Here is an 11062-nt window from a genome sequence, read left to right on the forward strand (position 1 = left end):
CAGTGATGTAACTAAAAGGAACTGCAAATATAATAAAAACGTTTAGTGAAATAACAGGCTTTATTTTGAAAATATGTTATAAATTTTAGGAAAGTAATAATGTCCAATAATTTTCAAGTCAAATGTCGGCCGTCTTGGATGATAATAGAAATTGAGACCTAGCGCAACCTATTAGTTCTCCACAGATCCCTCTCAGCTTTGGCTTTGTTATATCTTAACAGCCGATAGCTTCTCTACTTCTCCTTTAAGATCCGTAACCAGCTCTCAAGTAATTGCTCAAGAAAAAAATTCATTATTTCTTCAAGTAATTTTGATAGACGGTTGATCCACATAAGAGCAAGAGAGAATAAACAAAGAAAATAAACTTTGTGCGTAATATGTATGTATGTATGTGTATAGTAACATAAATATTTTCATGGCGATTTAAGGAATGTTGTTGATGATTGTAAATTTTATACGGCATTTCAAAATGAAATATACTTCATTAATGATTTTAACTAATTTAGGATGAATTTAACGATTTGATTTTCCTTCAAGAGACAATTGTTGATTTCATGTTTTTTCGCAACACCAGGTATGCCATATTCGCATTTAATTGAAAAAAGTATTAAAAATTAGTACTAGATTACTTCAGAGCTGCATACTAGCACAAGTAAATTTATCGCAGGAAAGTTTCTTAACCGTTTCCTAAGTGTTTTTTTTACATATATGAAGTTTTAACATTTCCTGAGAGCTGGATACTACTAGCTTTAACATGGCTGCACGAATTTGCAATGGCGCAATCAGCCGTCAATCCTTCGACATATTGAACGTTACAGGGCATTTCAAGCGAAGAAACCATTGGAATAATTGCGCTTAATATGCATTGAAAAAATGCATTTTATACAATATTTCCCTACAATTATTCCACTAACTTATTGCATCTAATTTGTAAAATTTAACGTTTAAATACTCGGAGTGCTACTTTACCAGCTCTTTTGCACATTTATCTATTGGTGTATAGAGTATGGAGTGTACTGTGTAGTTATGGTAAACTCTAATCTCAATGTAACCTCAATGTTCGAAATTAACTGCAGGTGATTCTGTAGCCTATTAAACTTTGCCGAAGTGTTTTGTCCAATAGAAGACTTGAATGAATTTAACTTGAACTTATTCGTCTATACAAAATTAGTCGGATTTATGTGGAAGGATTTCAACTTCGGGCATATTTTAAAATTATTACTCTCGCTATTGGACAGCTTTACTGTCCACCATGAAAAACAGCATTGTTGCCATTTGTAGAATTGAAGCCATTTGACCATTATAAATGTTATGAATTTGCTGATTTTGACTTGGAACAACTTGAAAACCATAACGATTTTTTTAAGAAAATCATATTCTCCGATGATGCTCACTTTCATCCGAATAGTGCGGTAAGTAAACAAAACTGTCGATTCTGGTGCGATGAAAAGCTACAAATTATCCATAAACAACCATTACATTCACCTAAATTGACAGTCTGGTGAGGTTTTTAGTCTGGTGGGATCATTGGTCCTTACTTTTTCGAAATGAAGCTAGTGACACCGTTATTGTCAATAGAGAGCGATATAGATCGATGATAACCATTATGGCCGCAATTGGAAGTAGTTGATCTTCACAACTTCTTCTATTCAGAACCTGATTTTATCGATTGTCCTTCACATTAAATAAAACATTTGAATTTCGTTAACAATTAGTGTGTTTTTTTTTTTTTTTTAAGAATTATATCATTCTCTTTAGGTAAAATTTACAGAAGAAGAATTGGCCTATATTTTGATTTTGCACTATATTGGAAGTAAGTGGATTATTGTGGAGCTCTTGACGCAACTCGCAAACATTTTCGAACTCGCGGCGTTTTTAAATTTTAGAAGTAAAAATTTTTAAACGATTAAACGCTTGGAAATTTTAAGTCCGCCCAACAAGAAACGGTCAATAGAACTAACAACATGTATGCACATTTGAGTACGACATCGAAATTCCATTCTTTCTCCCTTTTTATTTGGAAGCATTTTCACATCAAGTCATACATTCCTCCTTATTTCCTATAATTGGACTTTCTCCTTTTTTTGGTGCTGTAATGTGTAGAAGTTCACGCAAGTGAGGAAACTTCTCTGATCGCCATACACCTGGGAGTGGCCAGAAACGATTATTTTACATATGACTCAAGCAGCTCACGACTTCCTGTCTTTGACCAAGTATCCTCTGGGTAGCCTAAGAACATCCGTTTGAAGGCGAGCTAAAGTGAGAACGCGAAACAACGGCTGCATAGGGTTGTGCGCTGGGTTTGGGACCCGCCACGTAAAAAAAAACACCCTCAATGAAAAGGAAAAAACAGCCTAGGATGAGAGACCCCCGTTTTGATGACGACCATGGCAAACGAAATAAGGATTGTGATTTGAGGGCATGCACCTGGAATGTCCGGTCCCTTAATTGGGAAGGTGCCGCTGCCCAGCTGGTTGATGCCCTCGTGAAAATAAAGGCTGACATCACCGCCGTCCAAGAAATGCGATGGACGGGAAAGGATTGAGGCGAGTGGGTCCTTGTGGCATTTACTACTGTGGCTATATAAAGGAGCGCAAATTTGGTGTTGGATTCATGGTGGGAGAGAGACTCCGTCGCCGAGTACTATCATTCACTACGGTGAAGGAACGTCTAGCCACAATCCGCATCAAAGCGAGGTTCTTCAACATATCGCTGATTTGCGCCCACGCCCCGACGGAAGAGAAGGACGATGTGATCAAAGATGCCTCTTATGATTGCTTGGAGCGCACTTATGAGAGCTGTCCTCGCCACGATGTCAAAATCGTGCTTGGCGATTTTAACGCCAGTGTGGGCAAAGAAAGTATCTTTGGCACTACGGTCGGTTGAGGCTGATTGACTTCCCAGGGGCCCGAAATATGGTTATCTGTAGTACTAGATTCCAGCATAAGAAGATTCATCAAGCTACCTGGCTGTGTCCCGATTGAAAAACTACCAACCAGATCGATCATGTTGTGATAGACGGAAGACACGTCTCCAGTGCTTTAGATGTGCGTGCGCTCTGAGGTCCTAACATCGACTCGGACCACTATCTCGTTGCAGCCAAGATTCGCACCCGCCTCTGTGCAGCAAAAAACGCACGCCAACAAACACAAGAAAGGTGCGACGTCGAGAAGCTGCAATCACAAAAGACAGCCGAACGATTTTCTGCTCGGCTTGCACTCCTGCTCTGTGAGAGCAGTCGCCAACAACTCGGTATAAGGGAACTGTGGGACGGCATTTCAAACTCCTTACGTACAGCTTCTCCAGCCTGCTGAATGCCAGTGAACGCACAACGCCAGGAGTAGGCGAACTGCTGGCCGAGCTATTCAAACACGGCGGCGAAGAATTGATAAGGAGCATGCATCAGCTTCTTTTACCAAACGATTGGAATTTAAGTGTGCTATGCCCAATCAATAAAGAGGGAGAACACACAATCTGCGCCAACTACCGTGAGATAAGCCTCCTCAACATCGCGTATAAGGTGTATTGTGTGAAAGATTAAAGCCCACCGTCAACAAACTGATTTTACCTTGTCAGTGTGGTTTTAGACCTGGCAAATCAACAACCGACCAGATATTCACCATGCGCCAAATTTTGGAAAATACCCGTGAAAGGAGGATCGACACACTGAACAAGAAAGCAACGCAAATGGGTCTGGCAGTGAACGAGGGCAAGACGAAATATCTTTATCTTTCGTGAGAGCTTAAAAAGGTGGCCGAAAGGAGTGATGGATTTCCGGTCGAGCTATTCAAATACGACGGCGAAAAACTGACAAGATATATGTCAGCTTCTTTGCCAGATACGGTCGGATGAAAGCATGTTCAACGATTTTAAAGCCGCTCGTAAATGATCGCTATGTCTGAACAGGGTATCCCCGTAAAGCTAATACGATTGTGTAAGCTGATGTTGAGCAACACCAAAAGCTCCTTCATGTTTGGGAAGACCTCTCCGAGGTTTCAAACAATCGTGCGACTTCTTCAACTTATTGCTGGACAAAGTAATACGAGCGGTAGAGCGAAATAGAGAAAGTACATTCATCTAAAGCAGTGTATAAGTGTCAATGATATTTATGTATGGACATTGATATCATCTGAAGAGTCGGTTTTAGGAGTGTTAGAGAGAAAAGATTTGCGGAAGATCTATGATCGTTTGCGTATTGGCATCGGCGAATACTGCAGTCGATAGAAGGATGAGCTGTACAAGATATATGACGATATTGACATGGTTCGGCGAACCAAGAGACAGCGGCTGCGCTGGTTATGTCATGTTGTCATGATGCAAGAGAACACTTGAACTTTGAAGGTTTTCGATTCAGTACCCGCCGGTGGAAACAGAGGTAGAGGAAGGTCTCTATTTAGTTCCAGAGATCAGGTGGAGTAGGACCTGATTGCACTTTGTATCTCGAAAGAAATGACTAGTGCGCTATAACCACGAAAGCGGTGCCTATGTCAGTAAAGAAAAAGAAATTGCTTGTACTATTCTGAAATAAGTCTAATTGCCGGATTTATAATATAAAATATACATAAAACATTGTACTAGTACTTCAAGTTTGTACATAAATATGTACTGCGTTTTATTGTGAATGTTTTTATTTTTATTGAAGAGAGACTTTTATACTAAAATTATAATGTTGTGTATAAAATATAAATTTAATTTTAATTGTCAAGAGAAGGCAAGGATGATTTATGGTGTGATTCGTATTTTTTTCTATAATCAATGACAACTTGTAACAAATATTGTTTTTCTTCTTCATTATTTGTTAAGATTCTGTTATATTCTTCAATAAGTTTTACGCCACGATCTGCAGTATTTATTACGACTTTAATATTCATAACAGTGTCCTTTCTGTTTTAAAAAGTATCTGTATCATCTTAGCATAGAGGTTCTACATCCAGAAATTGGGAGGAACTACCAATGAGCAAAAAAATCAAATGTGTTCTTAGTTACGAAATCATGGAGTTCTTGCTCTATAAATCGATTGATTTCACTGGGCTTTACGTGTAACCGCTTTTCATTTCCCATGTCTTTGTAGCAGTAGTCAATGGTTTTAATTTTTTCAACAACTTTCTTTTTCACAGTTAAAGAAACGTCATCATCAAGCAATGCCATTCCAAGCAGTGGCATAGTTACTCAGGGGATAGGCGGGGCAGTGCACCGGGGCTCTCAAACTCAGGGGGTCCTCGAATCGAATCGAATCGATCGAACTGAACTTTTGGAAATTTCTCCAATTTTCAAAATAAATATGATAGGTTGCAACCCCACTTTAATCATGACAACTCATTTCAGAGAAATTCAACAGTTATACCTAGGTAATTCCCCTAATCCCTAAATTATTTCTGTAATTTGGCACCGTTGTCAATTTGACTGACGAAAACGGTTAAAAAATTAATGCTGTATCAGGTGTAAGTAAAGGAATGTCAATAAACTTTTTTGTACTCGTCAATATATGTAGAGGTTCAAGTTTATTTGATTTTACCACTCATATTGATGTCCATTAAGTCAATAAATCGTGTCAAATCTATAGATTTCGGCTACAGCTCATTGTATTTTTCGTGTTATACAATGATCGTGCCTGCAGTAGATACATTATTATTTTGATATTATCAAAGCATTATCAAAAATAGTTCTAAAGGGTCCTAATAAAGATGAGCGTAGTGAAGCAGAGAGTATTAAAACAAAAATGCTGAATTTCGAGTTCATGTTGCTTTGCTAATTCTTGCACAGTGTATTGAACAAAATCAATTATATAGTACATTCAAAACGTTATAAAAATGCGATCTTCAATTTGGGCGTGGCGAGTAAGGTTTGAGCAGAGACCAAAGCAAAGTTGCAAATTTATAGAAATGATTTCGAATTATTCAAGTACAAAGCCAGTGAAACTGCAAGGAAATATGGTATTGATACCAATTTTCAAGAAAAGAGGTAAAGAAAAATTTAAAAAACCAACCAATTGCTACAGAGTATTATAGTTTTGTTCACCTAACGGTTGTACGTACGAGTATCACCTAAAACTAAGCGCGATAGATATAGGGTTGTAACTTGAGTAAAAATTGAGATATCTTGATAAAACTTGGTATGCAGGACCACTGACACGCCCACAAATCGCCATTAACTGAAAACATATGAAGTACCATAACTAAGCACTAAATTAAGATACTTGTATACAAATGTAATTTGGCACAGAGGATTGCAGTAGCAAGAGGCACCTGTGGATAAAAAAATTTTTAAAATGATGGCGTGGCCCCGCCCTCTTATACTTGTATGTTTAATGTTTTTTTTTCTCCAGACTGAACAAGGAAGCAACGCAAATGGGTCTGGCAGTGAACGAGGGCAAGACGAAATATCTCCTGTCATCAAACAAACAGTCGTCGCACTCGCCATTTTTCTCTCATATCACTGTTGACAGTTATGACTTTGAAGTCGTAGATAATTTTGTCTATCTTGTAACCGGCGTAAACACCACCAACAATGTCTGCCTAGAAATCCAACGCAGGATAACTCCTGCCAACAGGTGCTACTTCGGACTGAGTAGGCAATTGAAAAGTAAAGTCTTCTCTCGGCGAACAAAAACCAAACTCTATAAGTCACTCATAATTCCCGTCCTGCAATATAGTGCAGAGGCTTGGACAATCACAACAACCGATGAGTCGACATTACGAGTTTTCGAGAGAAAGGTTCTGCGAAAGATTTATGATTCTTTGCGCATTGGCCACGGCGAATATCGCATTCGATGGAACGATGAGCTGTACGAGATATACGACGACATTGGCATAGTTCAGCAAATTAAAAGACAGCGGCTACGCTGGCTAGGTCATGTTGTACGGATAGATGAAAACACTCCAGCTCTGAAAGTATTCGACGCAGTATCCGCCGCGGGAAGCAGAGGAAGAGGAAGACCTCCACTCCGTTGGAAGGATCAAGTGGAGAAGGACCTGGCTTCGCTTGGAATATCCAATTGGCGCCACGTAGCGAAGAGAAGAAACGACTGGCGCGCTGTTGTTATCTCGGTTATAATCGCGTAAGCGGTGTCTACGCCAGTAAAGAAGAAGAAGAAGAAGAATGTGCCACTAAAGCTACAACAACCAAATATTGCAAGAACTCCTACCGACTGTGAAAATAAATGAAATCGAATGAAAACCCCGCTCACTCCCCATATAACGGTGTTCAAAACTACTAAAAGCGCGATAAATCGATAACTAAATACGCCAGAAACGTAAAAATTTGCGGCTGGGATGATATGACAAGGCTTTATAGGAACCGTGGTAAAATTTGGATGATGGGGGCTTCACTGCCTACTTTTAGGTGCAATCCCACATTTCGGGACTCGACTGATAACTTTCAAACCTGGAACGTGGCATTCCTATGTCACGCTGTGAAAATGAGCGAATTCGGGCAATAGCCATACTTCCCATATAACGCAATTTTAAATTCCAACCACGTTTTACATCGTAAGGTATTTCCCTGGGTTTGATTCCAAGTTGTAAGAGTATAAAATGTTCGGTTGCACCCGAACTTAGCCCTTTCTTACTTGTTTTTACTTCAACCTATTAATATTTACCATCTAGTTTTACTTCAACTAACTCAAGCAATTATTAGTTTTATCTTGATTTGTACACTCGAAAGGAAAAAATCAGATGGAATTTAAAATTGTGATGTATGGAAAGTAGGAGTGGCTGTAGTCCGATTTCGCCCATGTTCACACTGTCGGTAGGTATTTTTATAGTGCCCTAGGTTGCAGCTTAAGTGGTTTAAGAGATATGTAAACTAAACTTAATAGAGGGCAGCTACGACCCATTTTTTTGCCACAGGTGCCTTGCAATTGCAATCCCCTGTGCTAAAATATCTTAATTTAGTGCTTATTAATTATGGCTCTTTATAAGTTTATTTATGGCTCTTCATAAGATTTCGGTATAATGGCGTTTTGTGAGCGTGTCAGTGATCCGATTACGACCTTCTTATAATTTTCGTTTTAGCCAAGTTACAATTACTTACTACTATCCTCTGTAGCAACATGTTGCAAAAGTATAAAAATTCCATAATTCAATAATAGAGGAGCCTCCTTTCCCAAGGAAGGGATCACCGCTAAAAATAAAAATAATCGATAACTAATTGGTGACGCTTCCATCGTAGATTTAATAACACGTCTTATCGCAGAATTGACTTTCAAACACAAACAATAAACGACAATATACATATGTAGTATGCCAAAAGTCACTAGACGTTATTTAATCCTTACCTGAATTATATAGTAGGATGAATTCATATGTTAGTTAGAGGGAGGCTGCATATAATGGTATGACCCAATACGCGAAGGAAATTAGCAAATACTTCGCTGCCCTCGTATTCTTAGCAATAAAAAACATATGATGTAAACGATGCATTGGCATACCAATCATTGGAACGCTTCTTAATTTCAATGCTTTTTTATCCAGCCTGGATTTTACATATCTGGACAAACGTGCTAAACTCATTACTAAACAGGAATTAAGTAGGTGCAGGTGCAACGCACGTACGATAGAAACAAACCGAAGCAAATATGTATATATAAATAATAATTTACGATTTCCTCAAAGGAACGACCCTTCAAATAACAATATACCTGTACGTCTCAAATGAATTAATATGGTATAAACTATCCCAGTTAGAACAGTGCCAGTCATGTTACCTAGTGACATGCCGGTAACGCGTGCCGGTTTAATTGTCACACTTTCCTATCACGTTCTTAAGGGCGAATCAAAAAACCTCCCAAAACTTTTGTATACATGTTATTTTTTATCACCTTCTTGAGCACACATTTTCTGCTACAATAAAACTATATCCTCGCTACTCACACTTTAGTTAAATTTAAGGCAAACGGGGAAAACTGGTTCCAGGAAAGCGCGACGCTGCATGCTATACTAGCCTAGTGGTTAAACGCACGGCTTGGTATTCCGTGAGACTCGAGTTCGAATCTCAAAATAAAAGATTTTTTTTTTTTTATAATTTTTAATTTTTTTTCAAATTATTTTTAACAAAAATTACATTAAAGTTTAAATTAAAATAAATATTTCATTATTAATTCAATTCCTGCTTTGCAATGCTTTCTTAAAATCTAGTATGTATTAAAATAATTATTTTTAATAATATCAGAAATACATATAACTTTTTATTAAATATTTAAAGGGTTCACTCCTCAGTTTTCCTCTTCCTATAAATTCTTTGTTTGTGTCTATGGTGGCTCATTTCAATGGCTTTTCGAACTTGTTTTTCGAACATTGCCAATCCATACGTCATGAATGAATCTATAAAAAAACATAATGAAAATTACAAATTAAAACAAATAATTGTAAGTAAAATTAAATAAAAAAACAGAATTTACCGTATAAAATGTTGGAAACCAGCAGGAATTTGGAGAGAGGTTGCTTCCCACCCCTACCGTCCCAGTTACATAAATAAAGAAGTTCATCAGTGTACAGACTTCGCAACACATCATGTACACTATCTGAAGTACCTTTTATCCTCAAAACGAATTGTTTCTGTAAATAAAAATGGTATGTAAAAACTGAATTGTTTATTGAAAAAAGTTTATATATTACTTACCGTTGTAGCAGCAAATTCGTCGCATTTCAATTTTTCGTCCATATCCAAAGCTGCAGCAGGCTAATTTAATGGTAGGGTGGAAGCAATTTCGGTTTGAACGTTGTCGACATCTTCACCAGTCATTCGGCATACCGATTGATGAATTTTGCGGATGAGGACCTTGCATTCACGAACCGTTTTTTGCTGCGCCATTTCTTCACTTTTATGAATAATCTGAAAAAGAAACAAAGAGACATGTAGAGAAAAATAATAATGTATGCATATAAAAACTGTTCACTTACATTTTCTTTTAAATGCTTATCGATTTTAGTTTCCAAATCGCATACCCTCGTCGTCAAATCGTCAAGCTGTTTGGAAATAGTGGTTAAAATGTCAATAACCTCTGGAAAATGGTTGGAAACATAATAAATTAAACAAATTTAAAGAAATAAATTATATGGATGTTAGATTACCGTTTCCTTCCACAGGTCGTTTTGAAATGCTGACCTCTGTATTGTAGCAACCAGACGTGTTAAACTTTTTACGCTTTAAATGTAATTGGTCTACAATAACAAAAACGTAACAATATATTGAAACGAAATTTTGTAAGTTTACATTTATTTACATACCTTTTGCGGGAGTTGAAGACGTTGTTGGACAATCCTCCAAGTCAATTTCGTCAAATATATTTTCCATCTAATTGAGAAATAAAAATTGGCAGTATCAAAGTTCTTTTCCAAAAATTTAAGAAAATGTAATAAAATGAGCTGAGAAAAATATATGTACATAAATACTTAAAAATCCTAATTTGAAAATTTATGAAATAAATGATGTAGAATGGGTATAAGGAGAAACTTTCCCTCATGTGGAATAGAGAAATATTTGTAAACTATGTCGTCTTTTTTGATTTTAAATACCTTTTTATCTAATTTCTTCGCTACTAAAATACCTAAACCCGGTGACGATTCTAAAGGTTCTTCAAAATAATTTTCAACATCTAAAAAACAATGTGCAGATACCATAACGCAACCAGATTCGTCTGACATAGTTATTACTTTTATGGGCCCTAATTTTTCACTAAAACAATAAGAATCTTTTTCTTTTTTAAATTCTAATTAAATAAATTAATTTTTAAAGTTTTGTTGGGTTCAATGTTTGTATTAGTTCTTTCATCAAGTCTTAAATGCAATTTCTGAAGGATTTTATTCGGTTTATTTATAAGTTTTTTTAAATATTGCATATGGTTTTCAAACTTATAGGCTGAAAACTGATCTAGAGGACCGAATTGCTTAGTGCAGCCAGTTAAATGCATGCACGTTATAACTAACTAAATGGTCTCCGTATATATTCCCAAACAAATCAACGAATTCTTGTAATATTTGTTGGGCAACGTTAGCTTGAGTACTATAAGATTTTTCACATGATAACAGCCTTATTCCGGCGTGCAATAATAAAAAATGGTAGT

At 36.9% G+C, this 11062-nt stretch overlaps 1 long non-coding RNA gene across 1 annotated transcript; it reads right to left on the reverse strand.

The window, feature by feature from the left end:
• Nucleotides 1-8915: 8915 nt before the first annotated feature.
• Nucleotides 8916-10691, reverse strand: LOC125777059 (uncharacterized). The gene is made up of 6 exons (XR_007422079.1): nucleotides 10227-10691; nucleotides 10071-10160; nucleotides 9900-10000; nucleotides 9619-9831; nucleotides 9398-9554; nucleotides 8916-9320 (listed from the first exon to the last, which is right to left on the reverse strand). It is a non-coding gene; the product is annotated as an uncharacterized LOC125777059 (long non-coding RNA).
• Between the last annotated feature and the right edge of the window lie 371 nt (nucleotides 10692-11062).

The sequence above is a fragment of the Bactrocera dorsalis genome, chromosome 1 (genome assembly GCF_023373825.1).
Source record: "Bactrocera dorsalis isolate Fly_Bdor chromosome 1, ASM2337382v1, whole genome shotgun sequence".
NCBI classification, from domain to species: Eukaryota; Metazoa; Arthropoda; class Insecta; order Diptera; family Tephritidae; genus Bactrocera; species Bactrocera dorsalis.